Here is an 18,764-nt window from a genome sequence, read left to right as displayed (position 1 = left end):
GAATCGCAAAACGATGGGGGATTTAAACAGAGATGGTTGATAAGGTAAACATAGAAAAGCTGACAAATAACATTTAATTTAACAGAACAGCCCTTTTGGGCTAAAGATAGGGTAAAGCAAAGAACATCAGATAAATGGGCCTCAAGGGGATCTAGGGATTCTTAGCACACCATTTGATAAATCTGGCCCATCTGCAGGAATAAACATTTTTGGTGGAACTGCATCTATAGGAGAGAATGATAACCACCACTTCAGGGAGTAAAGAGAGTTAATCCAGTCAATTTCCAGCCATGTAGGTGTAGGCTCTGGAGGTTGGGGTGATTGAGACAGGATGTCTACCCTGTGAGGGAAACAGAATGGAGGCCACAGAGAAAGGTGAACAGGGTTTCTATACCACATCCTTCTCGGCCAGTCCAGGGTAAGTAGAATTACTTTGGCCCAGTCTAGCCCAATATTCCACAGCACTTAAGGGAATTAAGGGCATGAGGGGAAATGCATACAGGAGTGGTGCAGCAGTCCACTTGAGGTGAAACAAGCCTTCCAATGCTCCCAGCATCGGATACTGGGGAGCACAGAATTTCAGGCAGTGAGCGTTCTCGTGAGTAGCAAATAGATCCACATGAGGGATTCCCCTCACACGTTGAGCACTCCGACCAAGTGATTTGCTACCATGCAAATCTGATGGTCCTCAGCCCAGGACCAGTGTTGTATAGCCTATCTGCAGAGAAGAGATGACTCCACTCCACCCTGTTTGTTGAAGTACTCCACTGCAGTTGTGTTGTCCGTTAAGATATGGACGGACAGACCGCAAAATAAAGGGAGGAAGGGCTTGAGAGCTAGACAAATCGAAATGACAGACTGATGTGTAACATCTGTTCTTCTGGACACCAGAGGCCTCTAATCTCTAGCTCTTCCTCATAAGTTCTCCACCCTATGGTAGGGGTATCCGTAATCACTGTGGCCACTGGTGGAGGAGGGTGAAATGGTCTCCCTTGAGACAGGCTGCCGCTCACGCACCACTATTTTAGATCCTCTGCACTGCCCCTTGAGATTCTGAGTCATGCTTGCAGATCTTCATGGTGCTGGAACCACTGTTTGCAGAGGAACAACTAAAGGGCCCTCATGTGTCACTGTGCATGTGTGACCAACAGAACGCAGGAGGCTAGCAGACCTAGCAGGAGTAAGACAGTCAGGACCGGAATGATCAGTCCATTCAGAAACATCAGAATCATAGCCTGAATGTTTTGAATCCACTGAGAAGGAGGGAAGGCTTGATTAGATTTGGTATCCAATATTGTCCCTATGAACAGTATACGTTGAGAGAGCACCAGGTAAGTCTTGGGTTGGTTGATCGAAAAGCTGAGGCTGAACAACAGCCAAGATGTTTCTGGTAAGTGATAAGATACCAATTTGGAGGTCCTGGCCTTGGATATCCAGTCATGCAGGTAAGGGGATACAGATATTCCCTTCCTTCTGAGGTGAGCTGCTACAGCTACTAACACCTTTGTGAAGACTTGGAGCATGTTAATGAGGAGAAATTAAAGAAGAACTGCAAACAGATAGTGGTTGGATCCAACAGTGAAGTGGAGATACTTTTTGTGTGACTGCACAATAGGGATGTGGAAATAGGCATCCTGTAGATCGACACACACCATCCAATCTTCCATGTTCATCACATGAAGAACCTGAGTGAGGGAAAGCATTCAGAATTTTTTCTTTTGAAGAACCAGTTCAAATTCCTGTGGTCTAAGATCATACGCAGTGCTCCATCCTTTTTGGAGACCAGGAAATACCTGGAGAAGCATCCCAGTCCCTTTGCTGGAACCAATTCCACTGCCCTCTTGAGTAGGAGAGATTGGACTTCTTGCTAAATAATTTTGAAATGGTTTAGTGGGAGAGACTCCAAGTGGGGAGGTACAGGAGTGGGTGGTTCCGGAAGGGCAGGGCATTCCCCTTTTCTACAATTTGTAAGACCCAAAGGTCAGTAGTGATGGACTTCTAGGTTTATAGATGGGAGGATACTTGCGCTCCAGCCGGTAGATATTACGGAACTAGGGCTGCTTCACAGTTGTAGCTGGGGGAAGAGGTTGAAGAGGCGGAGGGAGGAAGAGGGAGGAGGAAGAGGAAGGGTTTCCTTTCTTCCCCGACCCCACTCTTTGCGGTCTTCAGAGTGGATTACAGAATTGCTGCTGCTGTGGTTACAGGTTGTATTACTGCCTGAAGCAAAAGGAAAATCCATGGCTAAAGCCTCGAAATTTCCTGTATTGTCTGTAATCTTTCAATTGAGTTTGAATTCCTAAGGATCTAGCTGTTGACTTATTGTCCATGAATCTTTCGACAGCAGAATCAGCCTTTGCACCAAAAAGATGAGAACCATAAAACTGAAGGTCCATTAAAGTAGACTTGACATCCTGGGACAATCCAGAATTCCGGAACAAAGCATGTTGACGAAGGGATACTGATGCATCCAGAGCACTGGCTACTGAATAGGCTGTATCCAAGGCCTGATTGGCTTGGCTGCAGCCTGGTACGTCTGTAATTGATCTGCAAAGTAGCCTCTAAAATCTTCTGAGAGGTTAGGAGTGACCACTTGAGCAATGAATAATACAGCGTGCACTTATCTTCCTAGCAAGCAAGTGGAATTGATAAATTTTAATGCCATGCTGCCTACTGATCTTTTGTGACTCCCTATTTGCCAGGGTAGGTCTGCATTCGCCCATCTTCTTCTTGCGGCAGATGTTCACTATCCGATTCTGGATAAGGTGATATCGTAGGTCTAGGAGATGGTGACCGGGTTTTAAAGAAGATTGTCGTCGGGATTTGTGTCTTTTCTTCTTCTTGTGTTTTCTTTGTGATGATTTCAAACATGGAGAAGATGGTATTCTTGGCCTAGGGCGTGACTTCCTGAAACTACATTTTTCTTCCTGAGATCTGGTCATAAACATCTTGGTCTTCCTTTCCTTAGAAGATTTTGGATGCATTTTTTGACAGGATCCACACTTGTCGACATCACGGTCTGAACTCAAGCACCAGAGGCAGATGTTGTGAGGGTCTGTGATGGAAATGTGTCCCACATAATTTCTGCATGGTTTAAACACAGATCTCTTTGGTTTAGACAATTCGATGAGAACAGCACCTAAATACAAACAAAGACAAAGAAATCATTGACATAATGATTCCCTTTTTCCTGAGGAGAGTTAGTCTGAAACGCTTTGATGGTGCTGAAAAAGGGAACTAATGTCAGTATACCGATGGGACGCTTTATAGCTCCAGTAACGTCATCCGTGCAAAGCTGACTTGGAGCCGGTACCCCCACCAGCTTGGGAGTGCTATTAGAGAAAGGTTTCTGGATCCAGTCTGGTCACTAGGATATTCAAAAGGTGAGGAACCTGCAGGTAGATGTATTCATCAGAACAGAAGATTTTGAAATTAACCTTATTTGGTTCAAAATTGTCTTTTTAAACACATAATAGGAAAATGGAATCCCAAAAGAATCAGGCGTCAGGATACCAAGGGCTGATAATATCACCCATTCTTCTATTTTTTCTTGTACTTGATGTCTCAGCAATTAATTCTCAAACAAGTTCCAATCGCCCAACCTATGCGCTTTTGAGGTAAACAGATTTTACCTTCAAGTTTTGCTTTACTAGCCAACCTCCACCTCTTACCTTAGCTTGGCTAGAAGTTGATGGTAGGCAAGAACATAAGTCTTACACTGTAATAAATCCAAGCATGCTCCAACCTGTTCCATATCAAGAGGGTAATCATTTTAGCTCTCATGATTTCAATGCATGGGGCCAGGAAAAAACGCTGTTTTATTATATTGTCGATAGAATATAGCAAAATGCATTTTTTCTCATTTGAAAATACGAAAAATAGGTGGAGCCCATATAGCTAACCAAAACACCTATGGAGATGTTAGTAGGAGTGCAAAACATAATTTGCATGCCTAGAGATAAGTGGCATGTCTGACTTTTTCAGAAGAATAATCTTTGTTTTGCTAGCATTGGCAAGCAGGCAGTATTCTATACTTTTGAGATTTAGCTCTTTCAAAGAGATAACCAAAAACCTTCAGGTGTGATGCATAGTTCAGAACTGAACAAGGGACTTGCCTTCGGTAACACTCTTTCCGGTGGATGCTCTAGCCGGAGATTCCTCACCTTTTGTAATCCTCGGGTGACAGGCTTGTAATAAGCGCAGATTCCTCACCTTCTGAATAGATACCAAAGCAGTACCTCCCAAAGGATGGAGGTTCTAAGGAGTGTACTACTACCAAAAATTCTTGCAGGGCCAAGCAGGTAAAATGGCCCTCTCTACATGCTTGATTTTTGAGACCATAATACCTGGATAAGGCGCGTACTGGCGCCCTGGTGGTAGCCTGGCAGATATCCAACACCGGAATGCCTCTTGCCAATGCCTTTGCAGTAGCTTTGGCGAATGGGCTCAAAGGCCTTCAGGAAACTCCTTTCTGGCCATGGAATTGCATGAATTAATGCACAGGACAATCAACCAGGACAAAGTAAATATTTGAAACGCTATTCCCATTTTAGCACAGGTAAAGCTGATAAAATACTGGTCATCCACAGAGTACTCTCATGAGCTGGATGGAAAAGCTAAGAGCTCTTCTAGGATCCAGTTGGTGAAGCATCTCCTCATCTTTGATGGGTGAGGCACAGTGGGAAAAAAACACAGGGAGGACGATGGACTGTCCCACATAATAGCGCAAGAGCATTTTTGTCAAAAAGGCAGTATGAGATCACAGCACAAATTTATTAAAAAATGGCATACCAAGGTTCCACTGACAGTGCCTACAGCTTGTTGACATGTCACAAAGAAGTAATTGCAAAGAGAAACACCATCTTGAGAGCCAGCCACGTCAGAGAATTACTAATATGCATGGGCTCAAAGGGTGTGCACGTTAAGGAACAAATTAAGGCCCCACCACTGAGGCATAATGAAGGGTGTCGGCGGAAATAAGAATGTGAACCCTTCAAAAAAATTGACCAAACTGGTGACTTGAATAACAAAGGCTGATCACTCCCCTCCAGAACTCCAACAGACAACGCACCTTGAAAGCCACCTGGTTCACCATGGACCTCCGAGAATCCAAGCGCAGCAAAACCTCGGAAGCATGCACCGCCTACAAGACCGCCATGACAGAACACCACCAACTCATCAGGGCCACGAAGAGGAACTTCATCCAGGACAGAATCCGCTCTAACTCCCACAACACTAAGGAAGTCTTCAGCATCATATAAGAATTCACCAAACCCCCCAGCGAAACCTCGAACATCCCTACCTCACAGGATCTCTGCAACAAAACCGGCTCCTTTTTCCACCACAAAACCAGGAATCTTTACGAAAACTTCGACAAACAGAACCAAGATACAGACACTACTCTGGCAACGCCACCCAGCCGACCATCACCACCTGGACCCCTGTCACCACCGAAGACACCACAAACACCATGAGGATGATGCACTCAGGAGCCCCCACTGACCCCTGCCCGCCGTACATCTTCCACAGAGCCCCCTCCACCATAGCACCTGAACTATGACGTACAATCAACTGCTCCATCGAAACAGGCAACTGGAAACGCGCAGAAGTCAAACCCCACCTCAAGAAGCCCTGCGCAGACCCGACGGACCTCAAGAACTACAGACCCATCTCCCTCCTCCCTTTTGTGCCAAAGTCACAGAGAAGATCATCAACATCCAGCTCACTTACTTCAATAGAATCCAAATCAATCCTCTGCACCTCTCAATCTGGATTCCGCAACAACCACAGCACCTAGGCTGCCCTCCTAGCAGCCACTGACTACATCCCTACTCTCCTATGCCACACGGCAGCACTCATTCTACTGGTCCTCTCAGCAGCCTTCAACACCGCCTCCCTCCACACACTAGCCGGCAGACTCTGCGATGCTGGCATCCAGGGAACCGCCCTATACTGGATCCGCTCCTTCCTTGCCAGCCGAACTCAAAGAATCATACTCTTGCCCTTCCTCTCCGAACCCACAGTGATCAGATGCAGAGTGCCCCATGGTTCCTCACTCAGCCCCACTCTCCAACATCTACATGGCCCTGCTCGCAACCATCATCAGAAAACACGGACTCAGTATAGTATCCTACACCAACGACACCCAGTTCATCCTCTCCCTCACCAAGGAACCAGATATCACCAGACTCAGCTTCCAGGAAGGAATGAAGGACGCCGCATCCTCGATGAGCAGCAGCTGACTAGAGCTCAAGTCGGAGAAGACCGAATTCTCATCGTCGCATCCACCCCCTATGCGTGGGACGACACCTGGTGGCCACACACCCTCGGCAACCCTCCCACACTCACGGACCACGCCGGCAACCTCGGCATCATACTCTACTCCTCCCTCTTGATGAACCAATCAATCAATCAGGAGTTTATAAAGCGCACTACTCACCCGTGAGGGTCTCAAGGCGCTGGGGGAGGGGGGCAGCTCCAGATCAGTCGAAGAGCCAGGTCTTGAGGTCCTTTCTGAAAGTGTGCAGGGTTGGGGAGCGTCTGATGTTCACGGGGAGCTTGTTGCAGGTCTTGGCTGCGATGTAGGAGAAGGCTCTACCAGCAGTTCTGTTTCTGCGGATGCGGGGAACCTCTGCCAGGACGAGGTCGGCGGAGCGGAAGTTCCTCTTGGGTACGAGGAAGGATACTCTCGTTGAGGTATTTGGGTCCGATGTTGTTGAGGGATTTGTAGGCGTGGGTGAGGAGTTTGAAGGTGATCCTCTTCGCGACGGGAAGCCAGTGGAGGTCTCATAGGTGTTGGGTCATGTGTTCGTGACGTGGAGTCCCGTGGACGAGTCTGGCAGCGGCGTTCTGGATGGTGTGGAGTCTGTGTAGTAGAGCTCTGTTGATTCCGGCTTACAGGGCGTTGCCGTAATCCAGTCTGCTGGTTATGAGCGCGTGGGTGACGGTCCTTCTGCAGTCGGGGGGTGATCCATTTGAAGGTCTTGCAGAGGATGCATAGGCAGTTGAAGCTGGTGGAAGCGATAGCGTTGATCTGGTGGTTCATGGAGAGGGAGGAGTCGAGGATGATGCCGAGGTTTCGTGCGTGGTCTGTAGGAGTGGCTGGGTTTCCGAGGGCAGAGGGCCACCAGGTGTTGTCCCTGGCGGAGGTGCAGGGTCCGAGGATGAGGACCTCGGTCTTCTCTGAGATGAGCTTCAGACAGCTGTCCTTCATCCAAGCTCCCACGTTCTTCATTCCTTCTTGGAAGTGGAGTCTGGTGTCTTCGGGATTCTTCGTGAGTGAGAGGATGAGCTGGGTGTCGTCGGCGTAGGATACAATGCTGAGCCCATGCTGTCTCACGATGGTAGCGAGGGGGTCCATGTAGATGTTGAAAAGCGTGGGGCTGAGCGATGATCCTTGGGGGACTCCGCAGTTGATATTGGTGGGTTCAGAGAGAAAGGGAGGGAGTCTGATCCTCTGGGTTCTGCCAGAAAGAAAGGATCGGATCCAGTCGAGGCCGGCTGCTTGTATCCCTGCGTCGTGAAGTCTGGCTGCGAGAGTGCGATGAGACACGGTGTCGAAAGCTGAGGAGAGGTCTAGAAGGATGAGGGCAGCTGTGTGTCCCTGGTTGAGTAGCATGCGGATGTCGTCCGTATCGGTGAGAAGGGCGGTCTCAGTGCTGTGGTTGCTGTGGAATCCGAACTGGGAGGCGTCTAGGATAGAGTTCTCTTCAATGACGGTGGTCAGCTGGGCGTTAACGACAGATCAACGCCGTATCAGCCACGTGCTCAACACCCTCCACATACTTCGCAAGACCTTAAAGCGGATCCCCCGAATCCAGGAAGACTGTCACCCACGCACTCATAACCAGCAGACTGGACTACGGGAACGCCCTCTACGCCGAAATTAACAAATCTCTACTCCACAAGGTCCAGATTGTCCAGAACGCCGCAGCCAGACTCGTCCTCAGGATCCCAACGACACAACCACATCACCCAGCACCTACGAGACTTTCACTGGCAACCCATTAAAAAGAGTGACCTTCAAGCTGCTCACCGACGCTTAAAAATCCCTCCACAACACGGGACCCCATTACCTGAACAAAAGAATCTCCTTCCACGCCCCCAAAAGAAACACCCGCTCACCTCGCACTGGCAAAAATCCCTCGCATCCGGAGAGCCAGAACTCGAGCAAGAGCCTTCTCCTACATCGCAGCCAAGATCTGGAACGAACTCCCCCTCAACATTAGAGGTACCCCCACATTGCAAGCCTTCAGGAAATGCCTCAAGACCTAGCTTTTCGGATGACACGGTGCAGCCTGATATCCCCTCCCCAGCACCTTGTGACCCTTACAGGAGAGTAGTGCTCTTCACGAATCCTCGATTGATTAACTGATCAGGTAAACAGAGGAAGGCTGAAAGAGCAGACCAAAAACCTTTAACAGTGCCCACTCCAAAGACTTGATGAGCCACTGATTGAATTAACAAAACCTCTAAGAAGTTTGCCCGCAAATGGTAAACTTGGCAATATTTGCACCAGCACACAAATGCCGGCCAACAACCGGATAAACAGATTTGGTTAATGGACGCCCAGTCCCAAGGACGGCCTCCATAATTTAAGCAGGTAAATCAAATGAGGTCAGTTGGTGCCATTCAATCTCCATGCATGGAGGTGTAGGTTAGGGATATTTAGGTGTTGGACCCTGCCCTGTATCTGAGACAGGTAGTCTTTCCAAAGGTGACAGATGGATTGGGCAGGTTAGGTTTGACAAATACTCAGGATCAAAAGATTGGGGTACCCATACTCTCCTGGGTCAATCCTCAGCTATCAGAATGATCTGAGCCTGGTCTGTCCGGATAACCATCAGAACTCTAGGAGGTAGAAACTGAGTGGGCAGGCGTGCAGGACACTTGAGTCCCCATGCAGATCAAATGCGTCTCCCGGGTAACCTCTTGGCCGTAACTCCAATGTGGAACAATCTTGACACAAGGTACTCTCGAGGGTGGTGAAAAGCTCAACCAAGGCACACCACACCAGGTAAACACTCCTTGAGCCACCTCCGAATGAAGATGCCAGCTGACGCCTGCTGAGCTTACCCACCTTGGCATTCAGCTAGCTGGCCAAATTAATTACTATCAGGACGATCCCTCAAATGTCCAAACATTTCCAGAGAGACAGTGCCACCCCACGCTGCTCTGCTGCAGTTCCACATGGTGGTTGTGTTATCAGTTAGGATCTGAACCAGCTTTCCCTAAATTGATGGGAGGAAGAACTTCAAAGCCGACCAACTGGCACAAAGCTGCTACAGGCTGATGTGGTGCCTTTTCTCCAATGGGGACCAAATGCCCCTGATCTCCACTTCCCCCAACTCACAGATGATGCATCAGTCACTACTGTGAGTTCCAGCTAGGGTAGGGCGAATGGTCTGCTGCAGGTCAGACTGGGGTCCAACAGCAGCCACTGAAGATCCAGTGCCACCTCAGCTAAAATGCAGATGTTGTATGAAAAACCGCCCCTAGAGCTGAATCCATAGCAGATGGAGGTTCTACTTCAAAGTCTGCGCATGCCAATAGGGACATGGGACCAGCAGGATGCAGGAGGCTAAGAAGCCGCAGAGCCATCAGCACTGGAACACAGAAGCAAAACTCAAAACATTGGGATCATATCATGAATGTCCAGGATTCACTGAGGGGGTTCAAAGGCCTCGAATACTCCTATGAACGCAATCTTCTGCATAAGCTGTAGGTAGGATATTAGTGCATTGATGGGAAACTGTACAGATGACAGAAGGTGGGTAGAAGACTGTTGATTGTTGGTAGTCTACGATCTACTGCTGCAAGTCTCCCTGTCTTAAGTTGCCAGTCATTGAGGTACGGAAATACATACATACCTGGCCAACGAAGGTGGGCTGTGGACGCCGCCATCACCTTTGTAAAAACCAAAGGGGCAGAGGTAAGGCAGAAGAGCATAAAAGTAATTTGAAAATGCTCTGGTCCCACCATGAACTGCAGGAAGAGACTGTGACACTGCAGGATGGGTACATGAAAGTACATATGCTGAAAGTCAAAGAACACCATCCAATGCCGTCGACCCAGAGTGGAAAGACCTTGGGACAAAGTCAACATCTTTGACTTGTCCTTCAAGACTGAAGGTCCAGAATCATCCCCATCTGTTTTGGGGACCAGTAACACTCACTGCCCTTCTCCACCTCCATGACTCTCTACTCCTCCTTTGGCCAGGAGCAACTTCACTTCCTACACTAGAATGGAAGCAGGATCTTCTGAATCCTGAACTTACAAGGGTGGGATTTGAGAGGCAGGGTGGCAGTGAAGGGGAACGTGTCCTTTTAACCCATGAAAGAGCCGTGCAGCCTGCTGCAAAGTTTGCCTCTAGCAATAGGCAATGCCAGTGAGTATCCTCTCAATTATCAGTATCGATAGTGAATTTGGCAGATTGGACACAAGTGCACGGAGTGGGTTGTAGCAAATCTACCTTTGAAGCACTCCAGCGTAGCTCTCTCAGCGAAAAGCTAAAACAATCAAATAGCATGTCTCAGAAAAACCTGCGAGGCACATCCAGGAATTATGCCTGATCACAACACTGATGCCCATAGCACGACCCACACAATCTGTTGTGTCTAGGCCTTGACCCTGAAACATATCGCACCCGGTCTGTCTTGGACTGTAGAGCAAAAGCATTACTGAATTTGTCAGTGACTGCCAGTTGAGATCCGGAGTACAGGCCAGAGTCAGAGTAATGAGGGAGAAACAAACTGTCTGCCTCCTTATCGTCATTGTTAATTTCATAGTGAGGCACAGGCCAAACATATGTTGATGATAGCTCCAGATCGGAAACAGGTGTCAGAGTAGGATGCAGTGCTGGTATCACTCTGGCCCTGAATAAACAGGGTGAATCAGTGCTGGGGTCAGACTTACTTGTAGGCATCTAACTGAAGGCATCTTTGGCTCCATGATGCCCGAAGGTGCTCCAGAGGGAGCCAGAATTACCCTGCAAAGTTCCCGCAAGGATTTTTTAAAGGCTTCTATTTGCTTCGGGGTGATGACCTGGGAAATTTGGGGCAGGCCGGAACCAGCCTCAAAGCCAGATAAAGCAGCGGATTGTGGTGCTTGAAGTGTAGACTCGACAAGTTCTCCTCAGACACGAAAGTGGCAAGATGGGGGCTACTTCAGGCACTTGTTGCACAATTTGTCCCACAACTTTTTCTATCTATCTGAAGACAGTGATGTGGAGTTGGACAGACTGGGGACACTACCTGGAGTGGATCCACTGCTTGGACTGTGATCTACTTTGCTTATTTGTGTTTGGCGGCCTATACCTTCTCCGGCTCCCTTATCTCCTTTGAGTGCATCAGTATGGATTTGTTGGATGACTTTGAATTGTGTTCAGAACCTAAACACCAATCGCAGACACTGTGTGGACGTCTAACTGACATCTGCTTTCTGCACTCAAGGCATTACTCAACGTTTTGGGATATTTCCTTATCGCACTTTCTTTTCAGTAAATTTGCAATCAGTGAAAACCAGCAAAATTAGAAGGATAGCTCTGGATCTGTGTCAAAGAAAAAGAAAACGAGGGAACTGACAATCTTGTTGCAGTGGCACCTCCATATGACTCAATCCCATCAATTATCAATTTTGGAGTAGGAACAAGGTTGCTGTGGAGTCCAGTTGAGCCAATTGTCAGCCTACGAGAGCCATTGCTATGAAAAGGTCTGGATCCAGTCTGGGTCCTGGGGAATTGGAAAGATGAGGAATCTGTGGTTAAAAGTATTCATCAGATTGGGCATGCTGCGGCTCCAATTGTGGTGGAAATTATTTTGATCTTTGCGTAGCCTCTCTAAAGTCAGCATTGAAAAGAATAAATATCAGGAAGGCCAACACACACTTCTCCTTCAGCCCATTATTTTTGGAATGCCACTTGAAGTGAAAAGAACTTTTAGCTATTTTCACCCGAACCAATGCTCCCACATTCAGAAGTCATATTTGGTATGCCCCAAAAGATTGGTTTGCCCACAGAAGTCCTCGGTCAACACCTTGGAAGACAAACAGTATATTCAACAATACAGGTATTTTAATGAGCCCCTAAGGTGTAAATCAATGAGGATCACAGCGGCAACAACATTGGCCAAGCATTGGGCCCTGAACCTTGTTAAACAGGAAAAGATCCTTATCGCACAATTTTAGAGATAAACGAATAAAATGACATCCGCTTTTGTATAAAAATTAAAAACAATTAATCTGTTATCCTCAGTTACCCACACTGTCCTCCTCCTTGAAGAATGGGAGCAAAAAGGATCCCCTCTAGCAATCAGGAGTGATGGTAAATTGATATTAAGCAGAAAACACTGTAATAGCTGTGAGACCCAACAGGAGAGGTTTGCTTTAAACAATGCAACAGGAAAACCATAGGGCCAAGGGTCAATTAGCTGTCTTCTGTTCCTGCTTCACCGTTATTTTGCAGAGATCAGCAGCATGAGTAAAATTTACATTAGCAACAGCTGTTGTGGACATACATTTTAACTACATAATTACTTTTTTAAATTATAATTAAAACAGTATAGTGCAGTATTTCACTTACTGTTCAATAAACCTTTCCCTGCTAACTGCACCGAAAGAAACTGCACTCAAGGCCAGAGGTGCACATATGAAAGCCATGAGCTGCAAGGGTTGGCAGCCAGCAGTGGGTTAATGCAGCCACCAACCACTGACCAATATATATGTCCAAAAGCACTGTGCACTGGTCATGAAAAGCGGGAGTTGGAAATTAAGTCAACATTTAAAAAAAAAATGGCTAAAACACACAGTTAAAAGTTGAGTTATTGTTCTGGCTGACATGTGGAAACCACTGAAATTCTCCAGTTATATTAACAAATGCATACAATAAATGCCATTATTTGCGCCACCTGCCATTTTATCCTGTTGATAGCGCCTTTCTTTGTTTCTATACTGTTGGCAAATTGATATTTGGAGCATGGTGGACGGCACAAGTTGTGGTATGTGCTGTGTGCCATGGTAACCATAACGACACCGTGTAAAAGAGACGGCAGTAAGGTAATTTACTTCAGTGTTGCTTATAATTTATTTGTGTACTACTGAATAACCATCTGATGTGTTTCGGCTGTCCTGCAGTCTTGTTCACAGTGAGGGGCCATTTTACAACCATATTTACACAACATGCCATGTCACCACATCATGATCAATGTAATAAGACTTAAAAGGGAATTTCAAGCAAAAATGAACTAAATTCTATTACTGCAGTCTCTTTTACACGGTGTTGGCTCCTTTAACATACCAAGGAGATGGTTGGTGTAATATATGCAGAGTTTAGAGGCTTTGCTACATGCTGATACGTCCTTTGGTCATGCACACGACGGAAGCCAGCTAGTTTGCCCAATTAAAGCTAAGTTAGGCCATGCGCAGAGTGGGGTTGGCTGTATGGGAGGGTGTTGGCTGCGTAGGAGGCCATGCGCGCTGAGGTTGAATTTACGTACGGCAATTAAGTATTACTTTACGTTACAAAAAAACAAACCTGAAATTCACTGGGAAAACAACAGTTAGCGCAACGTTATAGTTAGGTGTGATAAAAGGTTCTGCTTTAAAAAAAAAACTTAGAAATTCACTGAAATAAAAGATTAAAGTAGTGTTATAGTTAATTGAATTTGAAAGTTACAACAATAACGTTTTGAACTAAAAAAAAAACCACAAAACAAATTCACTAAGCAGTTCTAAGTATAACTTGCACCCCCACCATGCACTGTTTATGACCTCACATATGACATCAATTATGGCATTATTAATGACATCACTGATTACATCATCCAATGAGTGCTAGTTTGCTTAACCGTTTACATAGTGGCAGATAACTACCATAATACCTTTCGACCTAACTTTGTTTAGTCTGGGTTCAGCTAATGGGTTTAAGTGTTTATAAAACACATGTGCTCCTAATGCACCATTGCTATGCTCCACACAAATTTTTTGTTCTGCAGAACAAATTCCAACAGGAGAAAGATTGTACATAGATGATGCCAACTGTTCTAAGCAGCCTTAATTTTTTCAGCATGATCATTTATACTTAACTTAAAAGTGTGTGTGCACTAGGTACTAACCTATGTACGTGGGCTTGTTTTGCTTCAGAACATGGGTTATCTGTAAAGTTTTCTCCACAGTATCAAAGGTACAGATAGTATGCTCCTTAGCATCTTCAGATCTTGGATATTTTTAATCAATAGTGCCTTTTTTTATTTTATTTTAACAACTGTTGCATTGAATGTACACTGTAGTAAGTAGATTATTTTCAATACTCCGAAATTAATTTCCCATGAGATTTTCACTGTTTGTTAAAAGTGTGCTAGGAATGAACTCCCTCCCTAAAGTAAAAACTGTTTAAAGTGCTCAGTTCTCTAGTGATATCAACGTCATTTCTTTATGGAGCTTTGGTGCATGTTAGCGGTTTGATACAGATAAAAGCTGTCTGTAGTAGGGCATTTGTTTTTAAATTGGCACTCACTATTTTGCTTTCTCTGAACAGTTGTATACAGATTCAACACCATACTCAATGAGTGCTTCCCATATATCTGTGGTTGAGTGTTAATGTGAACTATGCTAGCTGTAAAGTGTATGGTATAGGGTGAACATTGCACAAAATGCATGCTTTCTACAGCGAAGGGAGTTGTGCCTGTGATGGTAGTAATTATGGCTGATATTCTCTCTAGTCAGGTCTCCAACACCATATTAATTTATAGGTCAGTACCCGGGAAAGTGAAGTTTGAATGATGTCATCAGTGATATAATCAATGATGTAATTTGAGATGTCAAACAGGTCTTGAGAGATGTCATATGTGAGGTCATAAGCAGTGCGTGGCAGGGGCACAAGTTTGAATTTGTTTTTTCGTTCAAAATATTAATGTAAATGAAAAGAGAGAGAGAGAGAGAGAGAGAGAGAGAGAGTTAGAGAGTTAGAGAGAGAGAGAGTTAGAGAGAGAGAGAGAGAGAGAGAGAGAGAGAGAGAGAGAGAGAGAGAGAGAGGGAGAGAGAGAGGGAGAGTTGGAGAGAGAGAGTTAGAGAGTTAGAGAGTGAGAGAGAGAGAGAGAGAGAGAGAGAGAGAGAGAGAGAGAGAGGGAGAGTTAGAGAGTTAGAGAGTTAGAGAGTTAGAGAGTTAGAGAGTTAGAGAGTTAGAGAGTTAGAGAGAGTTGGAGAGAGTGAGAGAGAGAGAGAGAGAGAGAGAGAGAGAGAGAGAGAGAGAGAGAGAAGAGAAGAGAAGTGAATGAATATATATATACATATCGTCGCCAGTAGGTAGTTATAGCAAAGACCTAGTTTCCAAAGGAAAAGCATGTTAATTTCGCCAACAATGAACTTTGCCGCCATTTGACGAACATTCATGATTTTTTCCAAACTAGTAGGACAGTAGGTTCAGCTCGGGTCTTAAGAATTTCAGGCGATTCGTCAAGCAAGGGGGGGAAGGGCAATGGAAACTCGAAAATCGTTTTCCCCAACCAATTTTCCATAGGGATTTTAGACACAACTACAGCCTGAACTGCTGGCCAGAATTACACCAAATTTGGCAGAAATGTAGCTGTTGGTCCAGAAAGCAACCTTTTTGTAAATTGGTGTACATCCTTTGACATTTTCAAAATATTAAGGGAAATCCAAATTTGTATATATAGGGACACGGATCCTCAGAAGATCCCACAGACCCATGCTCAAATCTGATTAGCAACCAACACTTCAACTAGGAATGGTTGGCAGTTATATTTGGACTCGGCTGAGTCCCACAATAAACGTTAAAAAAAAAAAAATAATAACAAAAAGAAAAGTAGGAGTCGTCTGTCCCCTTAACTGTGGTACCCCTGTGACCCCAACATGACCAAAAGGTTTTTTTTAAAAAAAAAACTGTTTGCCAGGGGAACACGGCAGTCACGTATTCGCAGCAAAAATTACATTTAAAAAAACAAACTTGGGCTCCTGCGCTTCTTTTAGAAATCATCCCTGGGTGTGCCAAATCCCAGATGGGGGGGGATGGGGCATTTCCACAAAACATTAATATGGAGTGTGGCACTCTAGGCCCCCCTCTCTGGGCTTATTATTGTCCCAGTGACGACCACCTTCCAGAGGCTTTATTTTATATAAATGCAGGGGCGGAGGGGGCGCCTGTAACTAAAGTTCTCCAGTATTGGTATCTTTCATAGATTCACATGCTTGAATCATCCCAGACGTCGTAGTGGGAGTCCCACGGCATACATATAAAAGCAGTAGATAGAATTACTATAGGTTACCATGCAATGAAGAGTCAGTGCAATAGCCTATCCACTTTCTTTTGGAAAAAAACAAAAAAAGAACCAAACTTAACCAACAGCCAATGGCACCCTCTAGAACAATCCCAAGAGAGGCTAGGTTCCTCATATTTTCAAGCACAAGTGTGCAAGTATAAACCTTAGGGAATAAGGCAAGCCTCTCCAGTGAGGAGGGTGGGTCGTATGTGAATCTATGAAATATACCAATACTGGAGAACTGTAGATACAGATAAGTAACTAATTTTCTTCTCCAGTATTGGATCTTTCATAGATTTACATGCTTGAATCAGAGTAGCTAGCAGTTTCATACACATGCATGTTTAACAATACTGTAATATATACCTTTTCACCTTAGAGGATAGTGGGTTATAACATACATGCCAATATAAAAACATTAATGAGATACCACATAGCAATATATCAACTATATAAACATATATAAATGTATATCAGATAAGAAAGAATACCTCTAATAATAGAGGCTTACCTTATTGAAATAGATGATACAGGACTGCCTGTCCCATTGCTGCTTCGCTATAAGATGCCATGTTCAGGCAATAGTGCCACGTGAAGGTATGAACATTCCTCCATGTAGCGAGCGGCACTGCAAATCTTGTATAGTGGAACACCAGAGAAAAGAGCAGCAGAAGAAGACACTGCTCTTGTGGAAAGCGCCTTGGTCTTGGTTGTAAGCGGTTTCCCCGCCTTTATATGGCAAGTGAAAAGTAGCAGCAATCCATCATGCAACAGTTCTTTTTGTAACAGCAGACCCTAGTTTTACAGGCCCAAAAGATACTAATTGCTGATCCATTCTGCACAGTTGCTTTGTCCTTTGCAAGCAAAACTTAAGGCATCTTTTTACATTCAAAGAGTGAAGCGATTTCTCCACTGGAGATGAAGCATGCGGAAAAAAAAAGCGCAGAATTACAGGTTCATTAAGGTGAAACTGGGATGGCACCTTTGGTATAAATTTAGGATTTGTTCGTAGCATCACATAATCCTCTGGGAAACGTAATTGAGGCTCTTTAATGGTGAATGCTTGAATTTCACTTACTCTTCTGGCAGATGTAAGCGCGAGAAGCAAAGACACTTTCCATGTGAGAAACTTGAGCTCTATTTTGGGGATTAGCTCAAAAGGTGGTTTCATTAACTGTTAGAGAATCACATTACGGCGCCATTCTGGTTGAGGAGTCCTGACAGGAGGAAAAGTCCTGAAAAGGCCCTTCATGAACTGTTTGATGATGCAAGCAGAGTAAAGACAAGAGGCGTCAGACATCCGTCTATATCGGGAGAGGGCCGCGAGGTGGACCCTTATTGAAGCATACGACAGACATGATCTTGTCAGAGATAAGAGATAAGGCAATATTTGTTCTGGGGAAGAGGGTGAGTGTCATTGCGAAGGAACCAAGAACAAAAACGTTTCCATTTCAGGCTATATGTTTTAGTAGTACACTCAGCTCTTGCCCTGGACAAAATAGCTCTACAATCCTTAGAGATAACAAAATCCTTATACTCACTGACTCAGGTTCCACGCATGCAATTGAAGAGAAGCTGGGTGCGGATGCAGGATCTGTTCTTTGTTCATCGTTGGCAGGGTGGCTGAAAAAGGAAGGCGATAAGGTTTGGATTGCAACAGCAGCTCCGTGAATCAGTGCTGATGTGGCCAACGTGGAGCAATGAGAATGAGTTGGCACGGTTCCAGTTTTATTTTCATCAACACCCTGGAGATCAGGGGATATGGGGAAAAGAGTACGCAAAGATTCCTGACCATCTTATCGAAAACACATACCCCATGACCCTGTCTGAGGTTCCCTGCTGGCAAAGAACCGGCATTTCTGGTTCCCCTGAGATGCAAATAGGTCCAAGTTGGGTGTTCCCCATTTCTGGAAGATGTGGTTGAGAACCATTTGGCTGAGTTCCCACTCGTGATTTGATTGACTTAATCTGATCAAGGTGTCTGCTAGGTTGTTTTTCATTCCTAGGAGATGCTCCGCTTTGATAGTTATTTGATGCTGTAATGTCCATTCCCATATCTTTTGAGCTTCCCAAGATAGGATCGGAGATCTTGTTCCTCCCTGCTTGTTTAGATAATGCATGCAAGTGGTGTTGTCTGTGCGTATGAGGATTGAGGATGCTCTTATTGTTGGGAGGAATGACTGGAGGGCTAGAAAAATTGCCTGTAGTTCCAAAAATGTTATATGCATTTTGGTTAGAGAGAGACTCCATTTGCCGCTTATTTGGAGCTCTTGCAGATGCACTCCCCAGCCTTCCAAAGATGCATCTGTTGCCAGAACGAACTCTGGAAGAGGAGAATGGAATGACAGTCCCAGAGAAAGATTGTGGGGAGATTGCCACCAAATAAGTGCATCCTTCATGATCGGAGTTATCCGAACTATGTCGTCGAATGATCCTGTTATTTGAAGCCATTTGGCGTCCAACTGCTCTTGAAATGGTCTCATCCTTAGACGAGTG

General features: G+C 45.3%; 1 protein-coding gene across 1 annotated transcript in view; it reads right to left on the bottom strand.

Annotated features, from left to right (window-relative positions):
- The window catches only part of TUT7 (terminal uridylyl transferase 7), a 1,376,479-nt gene that overhangs the window by 665,428 nt on the left and 692,287 nt on the right, over window positions 1–18,764 (bottom strand). The window lies entirely within an intron of this gene.

This window comes from Triturus cristatus, chromosome 2_1, assembly GCF_964204655.1.
Source record: "Triturus cristatus chromosome 2_1, aTriCri1.1, whole genome shotgun sequence".
Lineage (NCBI taxonomy): Eukaryota > Metazoa > Chordata > Amphibia > Caudata > Salamandridae > Triturus > Triturus cristatus.
Note: the sequence above shows the minus strand (reverse complement) of the source record. Positions and strands in the feature narration are given on the sequence as shown.